The sequence below is a fragment of the Empidonax traillii genome, unplaced genomic scaffold (assembly GCF_003031625.1).
Source record: "Empidonax traillii isolate 1590-97213 ecotype Southwest subspecies unplaced genomic scaffold, ASM303162v1 scaffold114:size1751661, whole genome shotgun sequence".
Classification (NCBI taxonomy): domain Eukaryota; kingdom Metazoa; phylum Chordata; class Aves; order Passeriformes; family Tyrannidae; genus Empidonax; species Empidonax traillii.
In genome coordinates, this window is record NW_020955307.1 from 1,637,232 (window position 1) to 1,662,169 (window position 24,938).

Below are 24,938 nucleotides of genomic sequence, written 5' to 3' on the forward strand. Positions count from 1 at the left end.
ATACAACCCAAAGAATTGTTGGTTATTTCTGCAGGAAAGGTCTGGACAGCAAAACATCTTCCTGTGCAGAGAGCCACCAGCTCTCTCTGAATGGCTTTTGCTGCAGGTCCAGTGTCCTGGATGGCTCTTGCTCTGCCCAGCTGAATAAGGCTGCTCCTGGTCAGCTGAGAGATTTAGCCGGTACTGTCCCAGTCCTGGGTCAGTGCTCCTGTGGTATCTCTGTACAGCCTGCACTGTGCTGTGCAGACATACTCTGGTGATCAACTGTCAGTGCTGATGCTGATTTAGGGACAAGGGATCAACTCTTGCATATTAAGCCCAGAGGCTCACTTCTACATTTGTGGCTCTGACTGACTTGCATGAACCTGACTGAGTTACTCATGCTCTGCCCGGAGAAACTGGTCTGATTCTATCGAGGTTGAAATGTCCTTTCTTCTTTTTAAATTGATATTGTTTGCCATGTTTTCAGGTTTGGTCACTCTTGCAGCAGGTAATTTATGCAGTTCAGAGCGATGTATTTTTTATTTTTGCTGAATCAAAATTTCTTAAGAAAACCTTTCATTTGAAGTCGAATGAAAAATTCTGTCTAAGATATTTTTCCTTTGTTTCTATAGGCTTTTCTTTTTTATTATAATTTAACTATGTCCCATTACAGTATAATTTATTTTTAGAAATGTTTCTTTTGGTAAAGTTTTGCCCCCCTAAAAATAATTCACTGAAATGGGATTGTTTTTCTTCATTGCTGTAATTTCATAATACTATAGGCAAGTCACTTCCATCGCTTGTTCCTCCTTATGCCAAACAAGGGTAATATCCCACAGCTGAAGAATATGATGAGCTTTAATTTATTGATAGCTGTAGCATGTTTCAGAAATGTGTCATATTCCCAGGAATATTCTCAATTGCACAGATCTGCGGGGGAATATTCAGAGTTAACACTAAAAGACACTAAAGAAGAGCATAATTTTGTGTTGACAAAAAAGGCTAAGTGCGTGGCACTGCCTGCCAATGCTTTAATTTCACAAATCCTTGTCTGGAGACCTTTCTGGTTCTAAATTTCTGAAGGATGACTAGGATTTTAGCTGACTGACTTCTATTTGACTTTAAAGGGAGATGTGCTTTTTAAAACTGTGCAATATTTTGAAAAGTTCCTCCTAATGTCCAGACTAGCATTATATTAAATCTGTCCTTGGCAATGGCAAATGACGTTATTAATATTCAGTTGTTGCAAGATGGATTCAAACAAGGGGAGGGTGGGGGGAGTTCTATGGCATGGCTCTTGGTTGTTAAGAAAGTAATAAACCCTCCTTGTCTCTGATTTTATAACGGACAATAACCATTAACTGATCAACAGAAGGAATGTCAGGTGTGGAATCAATGCTGATAGAAAAATATTTCATCTGTTTACATTTATGAAGGATCACTGATAAAACCTTTGATCCCATTAAGGATATAAACTCTTCACATATAGTCGATGACAAGTCTGATGAGCTAGCTGAGCTCCACCAGCCTCACTGTGCTTAGTGAATGTTCAGCTAAAAAGGGATCAAATTGACTCATGAATTTCAAGATTCCTAGGAAATTACCATTGTGAGGTGACCCAGTTTTTTGATTAGTGTCATGAAAAGACAGGTCTCACTGAGAAATAAACGTAATAATGTCAACCATGTGCTTAAGTTCTTCTCTCCGTTATACACATTCGCTTTCAAATTGTTTTGTCATTTTAGCATAAACTGTATCACTTGCTTTCATCTGAGAAACACAAGCTTAGCATAGTTCTGTGCAGAAATCAAAGATGAGCATGGAAAAAAGGCCCCTCTTTGCCTATTGAATCATTGATCAGACAAGCACAGGAGATATTTGCATGGATCCTTAGTAGTTAGGTCTCAGTAGCTGCCTTAGATAATTGTTGGAAGGGAAAGAAGTAAAGAGCATCAAACTTAGATACTTCATCCATCTGTTTTTCCCAATAATGGCAGGCCTTCTTACAGGTTGCCCTCTCACATCTATCCTTCTTCAAGCATAAAGGAGTAACCTGATAATGATACTGTTACTGTTAAGCCCTTTGAAGCACTGACTTTAAATCAGGAACAAGAAGTCATGAAATGGACTGCCTTTCCTTGTTAACAGATGCTGACGTGGAATTATCTGACTGGGCCAGGAGGATATTGAGGAGCAGAGGGAGAAGGAAAGCAAAGGTTCAGAAGTGCCATCAAAACTGAATTGCGGTAAGGCTGATTTCACACTGTATTATTCTCTCCTCAAAAAGCCATTTGAAAACACATGTGCAGATACTGTGAACTGTAAAAGTTTTAGAAAGTTTTCCCAGGGATCAGGCTACGATCAGTCACTGTCTGTTAGTTGGAACTATAGTGTTCCCACTTTCCTATGTCGTTGAGGGCTCATCAGTCCCACTGAGTTTTTAGGATGCGTCCATCCCTATTTCTATTTCTTATCCTATATCCTGACATTTTTGCTCATCTCTTTCAGTGTTTCCAGCTCATTCTGTTCTCTTTTCTCTGCTCCTATTTTCCTGTACAGGTGCATGGAACTTTCTGTGCAGCAGAGGCCCACATCACAACCAAAGCATGTGAGGATAACTGCCTCTACAAGGAGAACATGAGCTCTTTTTCCTCCTCACTGATCATCCTTTGTGCTCCCCTCAGGACTCATGACAGTTCAGTGGAGAAGAGCTCGTGAGTATGGCCAGCAAAGCAAAGGAGAAAGAGCTAGGTGAGAAAGTCATCCTTGGCTTATGGGCTTATGATCATCACAAATAGCTTTAGTACAAAAGCAGAAGGAACACAGTTTTCTGTTAAGAAGTCTAGATGGTCAGATGAGTTTAAAAAAGAGGAAGGAAATCTCTCTAGGTTGAGTAAGTGAAAACAAAGGGGGAACATAGTAATGTACAATCACAGCTCTTCCTCAGTGTGGCAGCAGCATCTATTAAAAAATGCAGGACACTTAAAACTGTCGAGAAACTCTGAAACCCAGGTTGAGCTGCAAACCTGGGCCGTATCAAAGAGTTGAGGGCTTCAGTCAGTTGAGATAAAGTTTCCTACTAAGTGCTGAAGTACCAGGGGCTGTGGACTCTGGTTTCTTTCCCTTCTTTCTTTCCTCTGCTTTTTCTGCAGTGCTTCCCAGCTATGTTAAAAACTTATGCTTGGTTCTCTCGGGTGCCGTTGACTTTGATCGGTGTTATAAGCCACCTGGTGATGGGCTGCAGTAGAAAAAGCAGTTGCCACTGGAGGTGAATACAAGGTGAGCTAAAAACTGAACAAAAATATGGCATTGTTCTTTTTAAACTGCAAATTCAAGTCAAAGGTGTGAACACCATAACCTTCAAATAATAAATGTGCAGACAAATCTTTCAGATGCACTCTGAGAGCTATTTTGGAAGACATAACTACAAGCCTCTTGAGTTAGATGTAGTGATTGCATAGATGTAGGCTACCCCAGCAAAATGTCTTTTCATAACCAAGGCAGAGGATTTTGTTAAGAGAGCATTCATTAAGTTATCTTTTCACTGCCTCTGTTAGTTAATTTTGCTTTTTGGGGCTCTCCTAATGTCTCAGCTCAAAGGAGAGTACATCAAGAAGAATGTTCAGTTCTTCCTATGGAATGTACTTTTGGTGGACATTTTCTCTCTTTATTTGAACAGAAATTAAGAAGCTCATTTCTGTCTGGTGTAAGTTGGGTGGCAGAGGTTGAGCTGGGAGGGAAGGAACTCCAAAGGAAACAATACCCTCTTCATAATAACCATTAGCCAAAGAGGCTCAGCTGTTACAGGTACAAAGAATCTCAGATGGTTAAACTGCCTACATTTCTCTCTGAAGTTAACAGTAGAATAGCCAAGTAGAATTCATTCCCCAGATGTTACAAGTGCTCTGAAATATGTTTGAAACTATCTAAATACTTTACACTTCTTATAAATTCATATCTTGATCCCAGAAGAGGATCCAGTGTGCTCACCATGGACTAATAAACATTTAGAAAAGTTAAATTACTTAGAGATATTTAAGTATCACACAAATATGTGTAAAGTGTAGACACTCTCCAGCATAAAACCAAACCTGCAAAGATCTTTGTCTATTTAATTGCATTTTGGTTCACCCATTTAATAAAGAGGATTATTTTTTAACCTCTCCAGTTCCAAACAGAATTTCAGATTCTATTACAACAGAGTGGAAGAAGAGAAATCTTAAACCAAGGGCATTTAGTCACCTGCAGAGTGAGAGAGATTGAAAAGGAAAATGGATTTACTGCCTTCCACATCAGTTTGCAGGCAATTTGTGTTTGAATTCCTCTTAAGACAATTTCTGCATAATATTAGTGATTTGAAATGATGCAAAATGGTATTGGAACACAGCCTCCTTTTGCAGCGCAGAGAAATTCTCTCCTTGAGTCCTTGTTATTCTTCTAGTCATCTGTTTTCCTTTCATTTATTCTTTCATGATGTGCCGTGCCTTCTGACGAGTGAAACGTGAACAGGAAGTGGGAAGGAGCAAGCTTTGTCTCTGCTGCCAGTGTGCTTCATGCATTTGTGAAGAAGCAGACCTGCATCATAAAACCAACCGAAAGCCACAGAGTTACCTCTCTAAAAAATGTAATGGACTGTACTGAAAGCCTAACTTTGACTGATGTGAGGTTTGGGACTTTATCCAGGTAAGAATTCATGCAGCAATGAGCACAGATAAGGCAGATGACCCAGAGTAGGGCCAAACTGTTTACCAGCAGATGTGTTTTTGAAAATCTTCCTTAACTGGTCATGGCAGCGGAAAATACCCTGCTGTTAAACGCATCTGCAATCCACTGCGCTCCCAATCCACCTACAAAAATTCTGACCTTTAAAGAAATGATGGAGAAGCTGGTGATTTTTTCCATGGCATTGAAGCTCAGTCTATTTTAGGCTCCAAGGCAATTGCAGCCCTTTTTGCTCCCTATTTCACATCACTTTTAAGTCTTGTTCTGGCCACTATGAACCCTTCAGCACTTCTCCCTGTGCAATCACTCGAGTCAAGATCTGTGATTTGTGATTTGCAGATGACATGTACATTTCTTGGCTGATGGCTGTTAAAGCAGTTTGCAAACCTAAGGCAATGAAGTGCAGGGATGCAGTTGAAGCTTTCTATTGCCACACTAAATTTCCATTCTCATGCAAATGAATAACAAGTTTCTTTAAGATTGAAAATGAAATGTTGAAATTTTCTGCATTAATATTTTAAGCAAATAATTTTGTCCATTACCATTATATACCTTCAGTAGAATATCGTATTTAACTAGTCTGTGTATCAAAAACAGTGATGCAACTTATTATATAGAAAAAGAAAAAACAAGCAGTTTCTGCATTCATCAAATCTAAGTCCTTTAATCCCCTCAGTGTGGAAATCAATTTATTACTGAGTTGTAGAACACAGTAACAGTTTGTAAAGTGTTAACACAATTATTTATACATTTCTGATCATCTTTCATTTAAATATTTATAAAATACATACTGGGAAGTTTGTACCTTTTAGAAAACTCAGTTTCTGTGTCATTTTCTTAAAATATTCACTTCTCCTAAAAGATATCTAAAAAGAAAACCTGCTGGATTTTGTTTTAAGTGACACTATAAATGTACAAACAAAATGTAATCTTAAACAGAAAATAATATGATTACCATCAGAAGGATTTCTGTGGTTTGTTGTTCAGAGAGCAGGAAACACAATATCATTGTTTCAAACACTCAGGCTTGGCTTGCAAAAAACCAAATGTATTGAAGTGCCTCAGTCTTAATGTGCATCCTAAAGTCTACATATTGTATAAATTCCTAATCCTGTCAAAATGTAAGTCTGAAGATTAGCAGAATGTATAATAAATGATTTCATGTCATTACACATAAAAATAGTATTGCTAAATCAAGTGTGGCCCTTGTAAATGTAAAAAAGCCCAACTTAAGCAGATTTGTGCTTTATAATTCTACAGCTCTGAGGAGAAAAAAGCAAGGTCTACTAAAACAGATTCCCCATTTCTCTGGTATAAATCAGTTTGTCTTCACACACATGCAAAAAGACACTGGCATAGATTTCTTTAGCAAATAACTTAATATTTATTGAGATTTCTTGTACATTTAATTATTAATGTCAGCAGTGTTACAGTATTTCTATGAGGTTGCTATTACTGACCCTGTACCTGTTGGGTTTTTTCCCCCCTCATATTATTTCCTCCACAAGCACAAAGGCATAACATTTACCAATTATTTTGTGTGACAGAGTCAAAAAGACTTATGGTCACTAGGTCTCTTATTTGTCAGCATTTCAGGCCTTGACTGACTGTTGTCCTACAAAATATCGCTTAGTTTAGTCGTGTTATAGTTAGTTCATTTGGTACATTAATGATAAATATTTTCGGAACTACCTTTTCCCAGTGTATTAAAATGAGTCTTGTAGAAATGTTCAGTGAAGCCAGAAGAAAATGTAAACCACGTGTACAGTTCTTTGTTCAGCAGTAGATATAACCTAGACACAGTAGTGCTACTGTTACAAGGTGTGGTGATTTGGACTGTTAAGGTAGAATATTACAGGCACCTATACAAAAGATCTTTTATTATATTTATCCTTTCCCCTAATGAGATAAAATACCTAGAATAACAGAAAAAGGTCAAATTACAAACTTGTTCTGTTATATATATATATTATAAATATGAGGAATGTTAGAAATAATGCATGAACACATTCCTCTTACTGAGTTGTGACACTTTTGCATGATTTAAAATGGAAAATAAGTCAATAATCATCATGTTGGTGGAAAAATTGTTTTTAGATGGTCTTTTTCCTCCTGCACCTTTTAAAAACCAGCCAACCAGAGAACTCAGAGTGACTGAAGTCAGTAGACAGCTGCAAGATGCAACACAATTGAGCTCAGTAGTAAAACTCTCACCGACTTCAATAGAGGCAAATTTCTCCCCAACATTTTCAAAGGTGCCTGGAGGGTGTGCATCACCAACTTAAGGAATTTTAAGGAGGTTTGATTGAAAATCATATTTTTCAGATATTTCTTACCCGGAGTCTGAGATGTAAAAATAGCTCTTATAACGAGCACTAAAATAGGGCATCTCCTGTTCCTTAATGACGAAAATAGCTCTGATCCACCTTTTGTGATCAACTGGTGTGTTGTACCAGTTTTGCACATACCTAAGTGTACTGATCCAGATTCTGAGGGTCTGATATGCACAGCAACCCTCCAGTCATCAAGGACAGCAGGAGTTCTGCTAGAGTCAAACCCTCAGGACTAGACATAGAATCTACTCATAGGCTCATTATTTCTTTCACTTGAAGAACTAAAAATGACCAAAAGAACTAACTATAATTTATAGAAGGAAATTAAATGTCCTAGTAATCTAAGTCTTCAATTAAATCAGGAGCATATCTAGCATTGACTGTCTGGGACAGAGACTATTAACACATTTATTGGGCAAGCCTGTCTCCGAGTCTGACACATGTAGGCACTGGGAGAGGGAGTACTGAAGGCTGAGTTTAAAACCACAACACTGTAATCTGTCATTATTTTCTCTCTTTTTAAATTCACTAGTAGACTCAAGAGTCAGGTCTCTCCCTTTGTGCATGCCAAGGAGCTTCTTCCTAATGCCGGTTTTTGGGGAAGGAACACATCTGCTTCTCATCTGCTGTCTGGGAACAAAAGCACCAACCAGCCCAATACCCTCCCTCGCACACACCTCTCCAAAGATCCCCAGACCCTCCATGCACAGAACAGCACGACTCCAGCAATTCAGAGGGCAGAAGAAGTTGAATCCCTAACTTGTCGAAATCCATTTTCAGCCCTTCTTCCACACTGCTGGCAGTGGGTGTTATACACTATTTCCAACAGTGCAAAGGGAGGCAAAGAGTAGGGTATAGGACTGGTATGGTTGGTACAGGTAACACAATACCACTGTATAATTTGTTATCCCAGGAATTTGTTATCCCAGGAATTCCTTGTGTTTCAAATTGTGGTGTGGCTGTGGGAGCTGTGTGGTGCTCATGAACAGGTGTTCAGCAAGAAAGAAAAACACGTGTGTATCAACCTATACTCCTGGTCAGCTTCAGGCAGTTGATTCTTTTTGTACCTCCAGTGAACAAGCTGTCAGGGAGCTTAAATGAGCTTGTGAGAGGGATCCAGATTTTAAAGTAAATATGTCACCTATGCTTTATCAGGGAAATAGGCAGGAGAATCCCCAGTGCCCCAGTTTCTGTTCCTTTAAGAACGCCAACCTCTTTGGAAAAGGATCCAATGGCATGCTGAGGTCTATACTAAATGAGGGCACAAATTTTTCCCCCCTACTGTTTATTTGGAAAATGGCAGCCAAATCAAAATCTTGTATGGGAAAGAAAGAATGTGAATAGTATTCAACTTGGGTAAGGGTAATAATCAAAAATTTTTGTTCCAATATTCTCAAAACTAAAAATTCCAGCGTTGGAAAGCATTTTCTAAAAAAAATTTTCAAATACAGGCTTAAAAGAACCTAAACTTTAAAAAACCCAAAACAACTGAAAAAAAAAAAGAAAAGGCAAGAACCATTTCAGAAATAACTGTTCTAGATACTCTAAACAGAAGATTTCTTGATCTGGGTAAATCTCTTTGTTTATTCGTTCAAGGTTTTGGTTTTGGTGTTTGTTTTTTTTTTTTTTTTTCCACAATAGAAACCAGACAATGTCTAAATACCACTGACTGTTCCAAACAAGTCCTCTCATGCCCCTTAACAGTAGGACCAGTGCCCTTGACCCTATACTTACCAGCATAAGATTTAGGACTTTAACATAAGAGTACATTTATATAATAGGCAAAGAAAACAAATCATTAAAAAGTGACAAATACTTTGGCTTTATGCAGTCCAAGTGTCTTCATTAATGACCACTGAAGCCAACAAAGATAATCCCTCTGCAGGTGAATTTTGGATATGACTGTATATTTTTCCTTTGTTATAGGAAATGCTGCCATGTCAGTAGTACCTCTGATGAGCAGAGTATAACAAGCAACAGATTCCCTGGGAAAACACTTCCTATCTGTTAGAAAAAGATGACAGTTTTCAAATAGATGATACATGATTTAGGTTTGTTGGTGAGTTATGTTCACTGGGTTTCACATTAAATCTATCACTGAATACACATTTATCATGGTAACAGGAGAGCATCACTTAATAGAGCTGCTAATATTCCCTCTCAGGATATATCAAGTAAACATCATTTTAAAAAAAAATATCTGCAGTGCATCTTTAACTGTGTTGTATTCATTACAATATTCATTAAATAAGGAAATGCATAGCAATCAGAGAAAGCATGATGGATAAGGAAAGAACTGTAGCACTGAACAGTGATCTAGGGAATAGCTCTGATATGGTGATTGTTTTCTTCCAGCGTGCTCTTTAGTGTTGCCTTTTACCCCAGAAAAGCTTTCAGATCACAGCTGCTTCTATATTGATGAGTATGGGGAACAGAACAAACTCTAGCTGTGAATGTTCGATCAATCTTCATATAGGTAAAATTGTCACTCTCCAGCTGATTTATGTAATGATTTTAGTTTGTGCCAGGAAAGCCGTAACAGAAATCCACTCCTGTGCAATTAATTGTTTAAATCAAATACACATGCTTGCTGCACAGGATGCTTATGCCTAAATGTAGGAGACAAGACTATACTTCTTGAATAAATGATGCAGAAACTGGTTGAAGTTTACTTTCTGCTATCCAGGGGCTGTAGTTGCTTCTTGCCTTCTTCAAATGTAGTCTATTTAATCTCCTGGAGTGTAGGAAATTATGTTCAAAATCTCTGTGATCCTCTATCCATAGTAAGTTATGCAAGTAGTGACAAGTATACACCATAAATCTTGAGATTTTGTCTGTAATGTGTGGCTGCAGACTGTTGATCAAGAGAGCCTGAAAGAAAAACATTATTTTCAGGTGTGAAAAACCATCACCTTTATCAAATAATTTCTCTTGCATCTCTCCCAAGGCATTGTACCCTATTTAAACTTGGGAGGTTAAGTTTGTAGCATTTATTATGACTGAAAATTTAGTTCACACAATCATGATATTCACCTTATTAAGTGTTACTGTTGAACAATATTAAAATAAGGACAATGTGATTGGCCTTTTGAAAGGTTCATAAGATATTTATTTCTTTGTCCTGTCTCTTAATTGTGTCTGCTTTTTAAGATTCTTATATGCTAGCTAATATCGCTGCTGTAAGCCTTATTTGCCACATATTATCTGATTTATTTATGCATATCTTACAATTTACAGTTCTGCCTAGTGTGTATAATTGAAATGCTTATGGGCAATGTAAATGTCTTTTGACAGAGCTATGTCTTGAATTTTTGGTTGGTAGGTTTTCTCGAACCTCATAACAAATCAGAAATAAATTCTGGCAGATAGTCTGGCAGTTTTACTGTACCTAGAAAAATACATTCTGTAAGAATCTTCACCCATGCCATTCTATGACTTATTAGATAGAATAAAAACAAGTTTCAGAAACTATAGGAAGAGGTACCCATAGTAAAAATGGCTGCTTCACCCACTAGTTCTCTCCCAATCCAATACATTTTACTTAATACCTTCAGCCCTAGTTCATCACTACGCCTTGACAAACAGTCTCCAGCCTCCAAAATAACTGCTTTTTTGTTAGTAATTTTCAGTAGCCACTGTCGTGACATGTAAAACACTGGACGAGGTATTGATCCAGCCATGCTTGCTGCTAGCAGTGGATTCAGATCCTGAAGGGTTCCTTCAGTTAAACTTTGGGGAGACTCCACATTCATTATTGAGTGCAGGACTCTTGATGCACACAGTATATGTGTGCAATATGGAATGCTTTCCTACTACCCATGTCCACAGAGAAAGGAGCTCTTCAGGAGCTTTGGAACGTGCCAAAATTTTTACTGGATGTAGTCAAGTTCCTGCTGCATCCATGCAGCCTTGCTGACCAGCAGAGCTGGCAGATACAAGAAAATTCTTTCTGCATCTGTCCAAAATGGGTAATGGTGAATGTGTGTTCAGAAATGTTTTTCCATCCTCTTTCTAGGGGTGAGTTGTCTCCATATGGCCTCTCACTGTGGGATGAACCTACTCAGCCCAGTGCAGTCCTGAATTATCATCAAGCAAACATTTGTTATTGGTGCAAGATCATTTACTTGGGTGAAAAATCTTTCCAAAGCATCATGTGTTCTTCTCTCCAACTAGATGGAGAATAAGCTGGATAGGAGCTGGGCAGCAGTTCAAGCAGGCACCAAGACTCTACTTTTGGGTGATAGTTCCTACGTTTAGAAGGCAGTTTGTTAATCATTATTCCTTTCCTCTCTGCATGCAGGTCCTTTTCAAGACACTGAGATATCAAGGCTCAGATTTTCAGAGGTCTTGACTTCAGCAAGAGCTGCACTTCTCTTTACAACAGACTAATTGAAGGGAAAAAAATCCAAACCTGTAGGATGTGGGAGTCAGATCTTACTATGGAAAAAGGAAGAGACATTGATTCCCCCTCTCCATTGGCCACAAAGCCTATTCTGGATAGAGGAATTGAGATGTTGTTGAGCTTTCATTTTAACAGATGTGAGAGCATCAAAAGGTACTTTTTTAAAAATTTTAAGATTATGAAGTGCTTGGGGGAGCAACACCAAAACCTGATGTAACTCTCCTGAAAGTCACTCTGATGCACTGGAAATGCCACATCTCCACTCCTGGAACCCAGGGCAATTTTCTGGGGAAAACAGAATAATTTTCAAACTATTGACTTACCTGTAGGTCTAGGTCAATGTGTCACGATGGTTTTCAGCAAAAGGCTTGCAGTGGTTTTTAAAAACTGACAAATTCTAAAGCTGTTTGTTGCAACTTGCGAGCCAGGAGGGTATGGGACATCAGCTGCCATGGAGGAAAGGTGATGTTAGAGTGAGTGGAAGTAGACTCTGGTTGCAGGACTTCTTTGCTGAGATATGACAGCTATGGCAAAACCATTTACTGCCATCAAGAGGCAGCTATGAGAGAAGAATATGAAATATGCTGTTCCTTATCCAAGAAACATAGTGTTTCCCAATGAACAATTTATTATTTTCACCCTGTCCAGCACTATGGAAAGGTGCATCAGGGATCTGCCTTTCTCTGCTCTGAATAACTTAAGTCAGGCTGCAACACGTGAAATAATTGAGCTGACCAGAATTTACAGCTCTAGGTGGAGTTTCTTCTTTTTGTTGGGTTTGTGAGTCATGACAATGAGAGTTACCACATGAGCATGATGCAAAATGTACAGACTCATTTCTTTTTCACTTTTCTTTTTCATGCTGCTTTATGACTCAGATCAGTTCTAGCATAGTCCAGCTCTCTTAGGCACGAGTTTCTACAATGATTAGGTATCATCTTTAAAAATTAGAGCCACAGACAGATCATGCAAGCCATGCTCTTTCATTTTTCACTCTGATCTTCAGATAGTAAGTCCCGCATGGCTTTCAGTGAGGCCTGTCTTGTTTAATGTGGACTTTGTTGGGCTGTAATTTATTTTACTTAATTATTTATGGCTACATTATGTATATTAGCTGCACTTGTCTAAATAACAAGGGTTGCAATGGAAGACTGCCTGTTCAGCTGATTAATTCCTGTTACTTTCTGCATTTCTTAAGGTGATTTTTGTGATGAGTTTAGATTGATGTTTATTGTTCCTGGGCTTGTGTCTAGGAGGAATACTCTGGGACAACAGGAAGAGTAGACACAGACAGAACTTAAATAAATGGACACATAATATTGGATCAGTTTTGCACTTGAAGATGATTTCAGAAGACTAGAGAAGTGTTTGAGAACTCAATGAATAAAAGATCACTCTAAACTAATTTTTTTTTAGTTAAAACTGTACTTAAATCAATAACATTTTATTTCTTACGGTCATAAATTTGAGAGTCTTGCAATTTTTTTTATTCTATTTTTCATTCATGAAAATAAGACAGTGAGTAAATGCAAACTTACCCAGAAAAACCAAATAGATTGGAAGATGGGTTTCTTGTCTGACAGATTCTTTTGTCTGCTTTTTGCTGCTTGCTAACAGCTCGCAGCCATAGCAGGCAGCTAGCAGACCAAGTGCAGATTAACCATTGCAATATTTATTGATAGGAAAATACCCTGAGCACACTTTTAATGTGGGTTCCTTGGACATAAGGGCATCAATGGCTCTATAAAATGTAAATACATTCTTAATTACCTCAAGTGCCCCTCCTGCCCAAGTGGCTCTTTCAGTGAAACACATCTCACTGGTAATGAGCACAAATATTGCTAATGGACTATTCAAGGGCACATTATATAATCTTTTTTTCTTGGATGCTATGCTGGTAGTATGTAGGGTTTGCTTCTTGTTCAGTTTAGGAAAGTTCTCCTGGGGGTGGTTTCTATAGTATGGGAGCTCTTCCTAAATTAAGACCACCACAGTCTTATTCTGACTGTCCCTGTTATTTTTTTGCAGTCTGTTTTGGGCTCTCAATGTCAGTAAGAAGAGACAAATGCACTTTGAAATGTGTTATAGCTTTGGGATTTTTTTCCCAAAGGAAATATTTCCCCAGAAATTCCTTTCATTTTCCCGCTCCCCCTTTCTGTTTCAGGAACAAGCTCCACTCCTGCTTTTTAGCCTCTCTTAGAATTATCATCTTGCACTACTCCATGGTCTGAGTCATTAATTCAATTCTCTCACTTTAAGGTGGATGTTACATCCTGAAAACTTCTAGTAGGAGAAGCCCAAGCTCTGAGGGAGGAAACTTCTGGATTTGGAACAGCACCTGAATGAGGCCCAATGGTGAGGATATTAGCATGAAAGGAGTTGTAAGGTATGAGAACTGGAGTTGCAAATTTTTTTTTCAGAACAATGGGAGGCTGCTTAGAGGCTGAAGAGTGAAAGGGGTATAATTTAATGGGCAGAGAAAAGGGCCACAGTGCCTTTTTTGAGAGTTGTAGTTGGAGAGAAATTGGTAAAAAGAAATTACCCCACACTGGTGCACATTGACTTAGAAACTGTGTACTGACATTTGAGAGTTGTGCGTGGCTTTCTTGAAAACCTGCATGAGGGCAGATGATAAAAAGCTCTGAAACCTGCTGTTTCTTGAGAGGCTGAGTTTCAGGCCTGGCTCTGCTGCATTGCTGCCTGGAAAAAATAAGCTGTATGATTTTAAGTCTTGTTGCCTTAGTCTAAAGAAAGCATGGATAAGTCTAGGCTTGGAATGGGAAGGGTGCATCTGAGATATCAAGGGCAAGCAGTTAATATATTTAAGGTGAAGTTTCAGTTCTTTGAGAGGGATTTTACGATGCAATTCACTCACCTAGAAAGGTCTTTATAGCTTTCTATATATTTGTAAAATAGGCCTACGGCTACTACCAGGAATTGTGAGAAGATGCACTCACTGGCTGTGAAAACCACAAATGGTGCAACTGCAAGTAGCATGGAAATGTCCATGTGGAAGGGAAAAATCGTCATGCTGCTACCAAGAGTTTGAGAGGAGCTGAAGATGTGAGGGTGTCTGAGCCTCATTCACTACTGCTGACATACCTTAAATGTCCTCTGTACTTTGTGCTCTATGAGAAGGATGCAGCTTTTGATAAAACAGTGCCTGTTTCTCCATTTAAATTCCTTGTTCAAAAATCAAAGGACTGTCTGGAAAGTGGGCAGAGCAGGAGGGAGAAATGAATGTATCACAGAGTAATTTGGTGAAGACTTTCTAAGCAGCTCTTCTGATGCTTTCTCTGATCCTCAAGAAGCAGATTATCATGGGAGAAATCACTTTATTCTATCATAGTCTTACAATGACCCTTTTAATAGAGAGGATTATGTCACTCTGTAGGCTATGTTAGCCTAGACAGTGACCTTGGGCTCCCCTGTTACGGTTTCTTTTGTCTGTGGCAGAGATGCTCTGGTTTGAAGTTGCGCAGTGTTTCTCCTGGGGTTTCTTGGGTGTGACAGCAGGTCACACTGCTGCAGCCATGGCACTAAATGTGGATAGATGACTGTGAGAGTAGAAAAGATTCAAGGCAAAGAAAAAAGATCTGAGGAGAGAAAAACAGAGCAAAAACTGTGGCAGAAAGGCAACTGATCTAGAGAACTTGCTTAGTCCTTTGGTGGAGACTGCATCCGGTGCTGGAGAACACAGTGTTTCAGAGAAGAAGTAGATTTACTCTTTCTGCTCCTGTGCTATAATAAGATATGTATCTCATTTACTCTTCCCTCTTCTTCCCCTCTCTGCAGATATATAGACTTGGTAGTAGGAAGTTCATCATGCTGCACAAAATTAGCACATCTGTAATTTATATGCCTTTTAAATTCTAGTTACTTTTCATAATAGAAGAGCTGAGGTTCCCAGCAAATCATTTATGGTACCAGAAAGCTGTGGGAGAAGATTGCTTACTTCCTAATTCAGTGTGACCCAAAGAAGTGAGAGAAATAACTCAGGGCTAAGTTGTTTCCTCTGGAGTGTTTTATACTGGAGTGGCCCACAGCAATAAGTGCTTAAGTGGCATAAGGGAATAGAGGAAGAGTATATAACCAGAGATGATATCTTTTCTAATAGCATTTTTAAGAATTAAAGAATATGACTTAGAAAATAGGATAACTGAAGCACAATGAGCTAGAAAAGGAGCTTTTTCATTAGGGGACAGACTAATGAAAGACGAGAGTTCTCAGACATGAGTTTGACTTTTTTCCTCAAACTTGTTTGGGGGAGATTCACCAACCTCTTCTGTGCTTTCTGTAAGCTCAGAAACAGTCCTCTTGTCATATTTAATGTGGCTATGTAGTACTCTGAGTTGTTTAGGTTTTTTAAATAAGATAGTATAGGATGTAATGAACATCTAGCAAAACCATATGGGGCAATTATCTCCCCTTGGATTATGAATCTTGAGAAAGCATAAAGCAGTTCTTCAAGGCTCTGTGTATCTGGAAGTATCATGTAAAATACCTGGAGGAACATTTGTGTTGTTACACAAATTCATTTTCCTAAACATAGTGAAATTTCTATAACAATTTTGGAAATGTGCATTAGCACGTAGAATCATTGTTGTAGGAACACTTGATCTGTTGATTTCACTTCCATGGTGGACTCTTTACAGTCTGTATCATTTCCACTCCACTTCACTGATGGTGGAAAAGCTTTTTTCATGGTTTATTTAGCAGAAAGTCATTTTGATTAGCAAGATGAGTAATACTTTACAGCTGTTTGCAATTACTGCATCTGTTCTATCAGTGGATTCAAATATTGGAGGCTATATTGACAGAAATGTGAAATGCAGTAGAAATGGGTACAAGAGGGGACACACAGACATGCATGCACACTTCATGGGTTCAGTCATGTTAAGAGAAATCAAACAGCATGTTAGTCTCAAATCTGTGCCACAAACTAAAGAGCTGGATTTAATAAATTTGAAAAGCAGAATTTCCTGTTTGCAGGTGTAGATGTTTAGTCGAGGTTTTGTCAAAAGCAGTGTGGGCAGCAGGTCAAGGGATGAGATTCTGTCCCTCTGCTCTGCTCTGGTGAGAGCCCACCTGGAGTACTACATCCAGGTCTGGGGCCCCCCTCACGGGAAGGACATCAACCTATCAGAGCAACTCCAGAGGAGGGGCCTGAAAAAGGCTGAAAAATTAGCCTGAAAAAGAGAAGGCTTTGGGGTGATTTAATTGCAGCCTTGCAGTACCTGAAGGGAGCCTAGAAGAAAGATGGAGAGGGACTTTTTACAAGAGCATATAGTGACAGGACAAGGAGGAATGGCTCCAAATTGAAAGAGAATAGGTCTACATTAGATAATAGGAAGAAAATCTTTATTGTGAGGGTGGTGAGGCACTGGAACAAGTTTCCCAGAGAAGCTGTAGATGCCCTCTTGCTGGAAGTGTTCCAGGCCAGGTTTGAAGGGGCTCTCAGCACCAGGTCTAGTGAAAGGTGTCCCTGCCCACAGCATGAGGGTTGGAACTAGATGATCTTTCAGGTCCCTTTCAATCCAAGCCATTCTGTGATTCTATGATCGCAGGGCAGAACCTAAGCTTTTTTGTTCTGTGACAGTTCTGTGCTTTTATGATGCAGATGAGTAAGTGGTCTGGTCTAGTAGTTTTGTACCATCTTTGAGGATGAATTTCTGAGTCCTTTGGATTTATCCATGTTCAGGATGTTCTCAGAAACGTGGTGACTGAAGTGAGGGAGTTCGTACCTCTGTAGCATGGAATGCCTCTAGAGTGCTGATTTCATTGCATCATTCCCCATGATTTGGTTCCTCTTTTCAGACCTCCTGATCGTTTGTGTTGTCATTTGTTTTAATGTCAATTCCTGTGGTTCAGAACTATTCAGAGTCGCCTGTGATTGCAGGAGCAGTGTCTGTGCCTGATCAGATTTGTTTGTTACTTCTTCAGTAACTAAGAAAAGAGGCATTAATAGGTGTTCTGAACTGGTGTTTTATTTATTTGGATAAATAACAGCTGTGAGACAGAGAATGGAGAATCTGAAGTTTCCCACTAGTGGTGGGTGGGGACTTTGCCCTGGGCATGGCTGAGGTGTTCAAGCCCTGAGAGGCACTGGTCATGTGCAACTGCTTCTCAGGTCGGCTGCCATCCCAAACTGTCTTCTTTTTCTGTAGATTGCCAGCATACTCTCTCTCACCAAATACTGTTTGGGTGTATAATGATGATTTTATTTCCTTTAGAGACCCTGGGAAAAAAAAGGTTTGAGGAAGTTTTGATTCCCCACTAAAATTGGTTTGGAATGGCACACATACTGTCTCCATCCTTGGATATGGTAATAATATTTTTGTCTCAGCCTTGCCTTTAGAAAGATTGATGTTGTTTTCAGTGCATTCTATGAGTTTACATTGTCTCAGTCCTGACATTCATCAGTAAAATTTATATGATATATTAGCTTGTCCATTTCTTTAGGTTAGACCAAAATGAGTTGAGCAGAGTTGGATGTCTCTATGTATGAGACATCCTAATGCCACATTTCTTTCCCCCATTACAGACTACTAAAAGTAAGTACATTTTTATAGCAAATATTAACACTGGTCTGTGTAAGTGATCTTACTGAAACTTGGTCTCTCTCATTTATAAGCAGAACTGCCTTTCTGGAACACTGTTTCCACATCTGAAACAGCACCTACAGCCTATAAAGTAATGAGCCTCCATTGCTTACAAAGTGGAAAACTATATGTGAGTGGTCTCTCAAATACTTGTGAAATTATTAGTATGTCAGGACTTCGTGTCAATATCTCATTGCATATTTACAAATGATGGAGGAAACTTATTCTTGTGAGTGAGAACTGAATGACTCATGAATGTTACCTGAAGAGATAAACTAATCCACCTTATTTCCCTCAAAAAGAATGAATTCTATTTATTGTATTCTAGCCTTTCTTAAGTAGCTGTAATTACTTGAGTATTTTGAAAGCCACATAAATGAGAGTAGATAAGAAAAAATATGATGATTCATGTTTATCAAATAAAATAAAAGTAATGTCCAGGAGAGTCAGACTTACTAATTAAAAGAACTTAGAAGAAAGAACTAAAAATATGTTGAAGTGTGGCAAACTATTCTGAAAGTCTGCCTGAAAATAAAAACCTCTTGCAGAGTGAGAGATCCCTATAGCTACAAAATTTAGATTCAGGTGCATTTGCAATCACAAACAGCAGCACCTATGCTGTGCTGTTAAAGAGTGTTTTCCAGCTCAGCTTGATGGGCATGTTGATGCAAGTTTGACAAAGAAAACATAATTCATTTTGCCGGTGATGGAGATTTTAACACTTGCTTGAAATAACTGATAATCTGACAAAAGAGAGTTAAAGTATTACTGCACAGTATTTCATTTGACTAATAACAAAAGCTGTTTATAAACTCTGAGAACCATGTTTGAAGTACAGTGAAGAAGCATTGCTTTAATGAATTTTACAACAACTGTAAAAATTGTTTTTTTCACTTATACCATGCGATTTTCTGTTCTCCACAAAGAAAAACAGGAAAAATGACCAGATAATTCATTTGTCATTGCTGATACACTTCACACACGGGATGGGGGACAGGTGGTGAGAAAAGATCTGCATACAACTGAGAATGCCATAATGGACATGATCAGAAATCTCCCATGGAGGGAAGTCTATGAACAGGATTGGGTTGGAAATGTGTTTTTCACTTCTACTTGAATTCCTTCTTTCTTGCTGCTTCATGATAGTAAAAGGATCCAGCTGCCCTTTACTCACTATCTCGTGTTGTGCCACATATCTCCTTGCTTAGAAGCAAACCTTGTGTAGAAGCACCATCCAGCACATGTTGTCCTGTGCTATCTCCATCCAGCAATTTAGCTGCTTTTGCAGTGCCAGGGTGAAACACGAAGGAAGCCTCGGAGGTCCCTAGGAGGGTGAAGTTGTTTCCTGCTGTAGAGAGCAGAGGGGATGTTAAAACTCTCTGAGCTCAGGCTGGGCTCAGGCTGCCCTTAGGGTTCAGCAGGGATACCAGGGCCATCCCACCAGTGATATACAGGCACCCACAGAGCACATTGGAAGGCTTCTTGCAACATATAGGGCCTCCCCAGCTAAGATAATGCACTTGGAGAAATTGCACCTTTTGCCTCATACCAAGACAAGATGTGTCACCAGTGCAGTTTCTACTGGTGGTAACTACTGCTGTTGCAAGGACTCAGTAAACTGCAAACTCTGTGCTTTTGGCTGCCCCCACAATTTCAGCTGCTTGGCCTAGCTGTGGAGAACAAGAGGGAGTGTGGAGATTCACAAACGTGCATTGGCCTTCAGAAGCAGCTGCAAAGCGATGGGGATGGCCCAAGAGGTAGAGCAAAGGTGCCACACATGGTCTCACTCTTGAGCGTGCCAATTGCATGGTGGAGAATTCCTTAATGTCATATATTACTGAAGGAATGTAAATAGATCTAGGAAAGTCAAAATGCAGGGGAACCTAAGCTTCACTCAACATCCGTCTTTTCTGAATTCAGCGCTGCAGGGAAGGCTGGGGCTCTGTTAGGAAGGGGGTAGAAAAGGTTTCACACTTGTACTATCTAGGTACGTGCATAGGGTGGGAACAGACCTTGTGCAAGACAAAATTTCCCCATCCCAGATTAAGAAGTAATATCTCATGTTGCATCTACATTTTCTCCCTCTGCTTTCTGCTTTGATTTTTATTTTCTTTCCTGCTGTTCTTGAAGATCTGGATGTCTGTGAAACAATATTCCAGCGAGTCTGGGGAGCTGTAAATGTTGGTTCATTAGTTCACAGGTTGTGCTCTAAGAATAACAAAGTTTTATCAGTGTCAGGCAATGCAACTTTTACCATTTTGGGGATAGGGAAGTCATATCTATCTGCTCTGGCACATTTTCTGTGCCATGTTGAACAGCTGCAAAGGCACACTTTTTTACTGGAATCATAATACTAGATTATGATTAAAACTGAAACACATCAGGAATCATCAGATTTTGTTGCATAAATATTAAATGAGATTTTTTAAAAAATAACCAAACCAGTCACATCTTAAGTGCTTAAAATGGGACATGTGATTTCAAAGTGCTGAATGTTGATAAAAAAAGAAAGGGGAAAACATTTTTACACTGAAAAGTGGATTGTGTGCTGTCTCTAACATTAATTTTCAATTTTAAATGCAAGGAAGATTAATATTTATTTATGAGTGGGGTCTGTTGTACCATGCAAGTTCTTTGTGCAGTTTGGAGATAATTATTGTAGTTCAATATTTTCCCTTCTGTCACACATTCATTTTTTGCATTTCTTGGGATTTTTTTTTCTTAGCAGTACATAAGTGAACACTTCTGAGCTGCACACCATAGGGGACATACCATTCCAAAAGGGCAGGGATGGAAAAAGTGGAGTTTCAACCTTTATAGATGAGAATGTTTGTCCATTTAGTAATAATAAAAAAACTACCCAACTCAAAAAATATTTTCAGAAAATTGAAATCCCAACAATAGCTTGCAGGAGCTGTAGGGCAGCAAAGAATTATTCTGTGACCAGCAACAAAAGTGATGGTCCAAGAATGAAGCTGCCACTTGATAACTGCATACACACAAATTGTTAGTGCAAGGTTTCTTTGACCTTGTTGTTTACAATAAAAGAAATTGTTGTTTAATGGTAAAAAACTATGAACTTAAATAAAACAGATAAAAAGGTAAAAGAGAAGAAGGATGGAAAAAGAAAGGCTAGGCATTTAGGGAAGCTCACTGTCTCATCCAGTAGAAGGGTGTCTGAACAAATAAGAATGACATTTCTGCTGTCCCACTTAGCCATTTACATTTCTCCCTTTGCACAGTAAACATATTTGTAAATACCTGAAGAGCAGTGCCCTAACTTTGGTGTGTGTTCCCTTCTCATTCTGGGGATGGCCCTGGGTGAGGCTACACTGTACCTGCTTCCAGCAGTCAAAATAGGATTGCCTTGAACTGAATGTGTTAGCTAAAAATATGAGAAAGCAGGAGTGGAAGAAAGGAGTCACTTTTCTCTCTCTTGGCTTCTTCACTGTTGCCGCCTTCTTCTTCTCTGTCCCCAGTGGCTAGAAAGTTTTGTCCTTGTGTCCTGTTAAACTACTTTGGACTTCCTGCAAGTATGTCTCTTAAGAAGATGGTAGAAAAGACCTATCCAGAATTATTTCTAGTCCACCAAACCAAAAGTGGGAATGTATTTTCCTCTTCCTTATCATTTCCCGTATCTCAGTAGATTTTTCTATTACAGTCTTCCAGTAGATCTTCTTTCTCTTACTGTGGCTTTTCCAGTAGGATCCCTTACAGTTTATCACCCAGAAAATATCCTTCCTTCCACAAGCCTCAGCTTGCTCTTTTCCTTTGCTGCAATTCACCTGAACTCTACTTATTAATGTAAAATAAAAAAGACATAATTCTCATTACATACTCACAGAAAGGCCTGTAAATTCTATAAAAAACCAAAGTTGAAAAAGGATGAGAAACAAAGAAAAGAATTGAAGCAAGTTACTTAAAAGGTTTGTGAAAGTGTGAAAATATTTACTTTGGTTGTCCAATATTTGTCATTCATTTAATCAATTAATTTACTTCTCACAGCCAAAACACTGCCATTAAAAAGGCTTACTCAGATGCTTTACCCTGTTCATATTGATTCATTTTCAGTGAAAATATCAATATCTTTGTATAGATCTAGACCTTAAAGTTACTTAATTATTGATTGAGAAACAGTTGCTCAGACTGAGGAGGCAGATTTCTGCTGTGCTCAATGATAATAAGAAACCAAGCTTTTGCATGAACAGACATTGTGTAGGACCATCCTTATTCAGTGTATTAGTTGTCAGAGGGAGCAGAAGTCTACCAAAATGACTTTTATGTGACCTAGTGTGGTCAACACTTCCCATTTCATTCATCAACTATTGAAAAATAAATTAGAGAACTGTGTACCCTTTTCAGTAATTGTTTCTTACTGTCACTGTGAAGACAGAATGAACTTTCACAGTAAAAACTGTAATAGTAAATAAAACATTCAAATCATGTTGCTTTTCTGGCAGCTTCTGAGCACAGTTTTGAAGCATGAGGACTGATGTATGTTGAGATATAATTGATTTAAACATTTGGTGGTTTTGGTGACCTGTGATTTCTGCTGAAACAACAGGAATTAGAGACAAACAAGGTTGGTTGGAATTTCATCTCAGATTCTGTAGCCAATTTATTGGTTTGTAAGAAAACTTAGTGGTTTGAAATTTTTCAGAGAAGGAAAAAAAAAAAAAAGAAAAAGCAAAAAACTTTTCAAATGACCATGATTGTAAGTGAGGAGCACAAAGTTGGACCCTTAGATTTGCTTGGGGTAAAAGGAAAACCTGCTGCTGTGAATGCAAATGAGGTAGTTCTGTGGAGGTCCTGAACAACGGTATAGCAGAATAACTAGATATAACCTAAGCCACCCAGTGCCTTTCTAGGGCATTTTCTAAATCTCAGATTCTCACAGTTTGCAGCCATGGGCTAAATGAGGAGTAGCAGACACTGTGACAGCCAAAACTGACCTAAGGCTCCTCAGCAAGGCTAGCAGACTTGAATGTTGTCACTCCAAGAATGAGGGCTTGGGGAAAGGTGGAAGCCCAGCCCTGCATCTCATAGGACGTGGAGGAGGTCAAAGGAGCAGAGTTGGGCTCTTCCCTCCAGAAGTATCTCCAATACAATACATCATTTTTCTCTGGTGTCAGCAGCAGCAGCACAATCCTGTATACCCAAGTATCTGCTGTAGGGTAATCCAGGTACTGGCAAGGATCAGTTTTCATGTGTGACTGTGGCTTTGCCAGTGTGGTGCCACAGGTGGTTGCCATTGCTGTCCATGCCAGGACACGACCTTGTGGCCAAAGCCCTAGAAATACAGGAGCAATCATCCTACATCAGCCCTGTGTCAACTCTGACCTGGGGCAAGAGCAAATATTTCTGAGGAGGTAAGAGATCATAGCATGAAAACCACAAAAGAATCTGCTCAATAGAAATCTGCAATTTGTAGGTACTAAGCTATACAGTGGCTTGTGTTGGAAGGGACATTAAAGATCATCTAGTTCCAAACCCCCCATCATGAGCAGGGATGCCACTTTCTAGATCAGGTTGCTCAGGATCCCATCAGTTGTCGGTTGTGGAATGAGTTCAGTCTGAAAAAAAAAATATCTGGTTGTTTTGTTTGTTTATTAGTTTGATTTATTTTTTGTTTAGTTTTCCAAATAGTTTGTAAAAGATGACAGCTGATGGACTCAATATGCACAAACACTTTGGTAATGATGCCTCATTTACAAAGTGCTGTATCTGACATTAACCAGACTTCACTGTCTGTTTGTCAAGGTATTATTTTCAGTAATTCTCTAGGTGAGATGGACCAGTTTGAAAATGCTGGGAGCTCTACAAGACTTTACTGCATCCAGGACAAACAGCAATGGAACATTGCTCTGGAAGAATGCAGGGAGTTGAACTGGAGGTCAGTTGTTTTGGTGTTGACAATATTAAGGTCAGTCTATCTATTCTGGCCATCTGAGTCAATGGGAGAACCCAGTTGTTGGTAACTTGAGGCTGTATCAGCCTCATATGTTTTAGGTCCTCAATTTTGGGGTAATAAACTGGGTAATAAATGGAAGGCCTTTGATCTCACATGTAAACAAGAGTTGTCCAGTGTACAACCGGGTCAAATGAAGTTCTGCATTTTAGAGCTTTGACAATATTGAATTTAGAGGCATGATAATATGAATTTAGATAAGAAAAATATAGTTTAATGACGTTCAAAATAATTTGTTTGTCCTGCAGCACATATAACTACTACAGACAATAACATATCAAAGTAGAAAAATATAAGAATAGAATAGATATATTCTGCTTTTACATATTCTACATCTCTTCTGAAACCCAAAACATTTAAAATGGAATGTTGCAGAGTTCTGAGGCTTATTGTGTCCATGGGACCTGATCTTGGATGAAATTATGCTGTTTACTGTTCAATTGTTAGGACACTAATAAAGAATAAATACCACTATGATAAAGTAAAAGTGTCTGTGTAAAACTGACACGTGATCAGAGTCAGTATGGGTTACTCTATGCTGCAAATCAGCCAAAAAGATGGTAGATCATCTCTTTTCCCACATAAGGAAAAAGATAATTTTACTACATTAAGAAAGATTTCTTAAGACATACCCAGTATATATCAGCCTACTTACAGTACAGTTTCAGAGCAAATCCTCCATTACAAATGCCAGAGAAACAGACATTAAATTTGTGCTTTAATTTGTTTTGGTTTTGTAATGTTGATTTTCTATTGATTTTAATTACAAGTCATTGAATTCTGTGTTGCAAATCACTCGCTCTGTATCTGTGAAGGGTGCAAAATGTTCTTTTAGAAAGATCATACTCTTCTGTGACTCTACTCTTCATATCCACTTTTGCCTGCACGTGCCTCTTTTCTCCATGGAGTTCATATGCAGAGTGATGTGG

General features: G+C 38.8%; 1 long non-coding RNA gene across 1 annotated transcript; it reads left to right on the forward strand.

Moving 5' to 3' along the window:
• Window positions 1-3,745: 3,745 nt before the first annotated feature.
• LOC114057098 lies at window positions 3,746-23,949 on the forward strand. The gene is made up of 3 exons (XR_003571132.1): window positions 3,746-4,665; window positions 11,338-11,592; window positions 23,802-23,949. It is a non-coding gene; the product is annotated as an uncharacterized LOC114057098 (long non-coding RNA).
• Window positions 23,950-24,938: the final 989 nt, after the last annotated feature.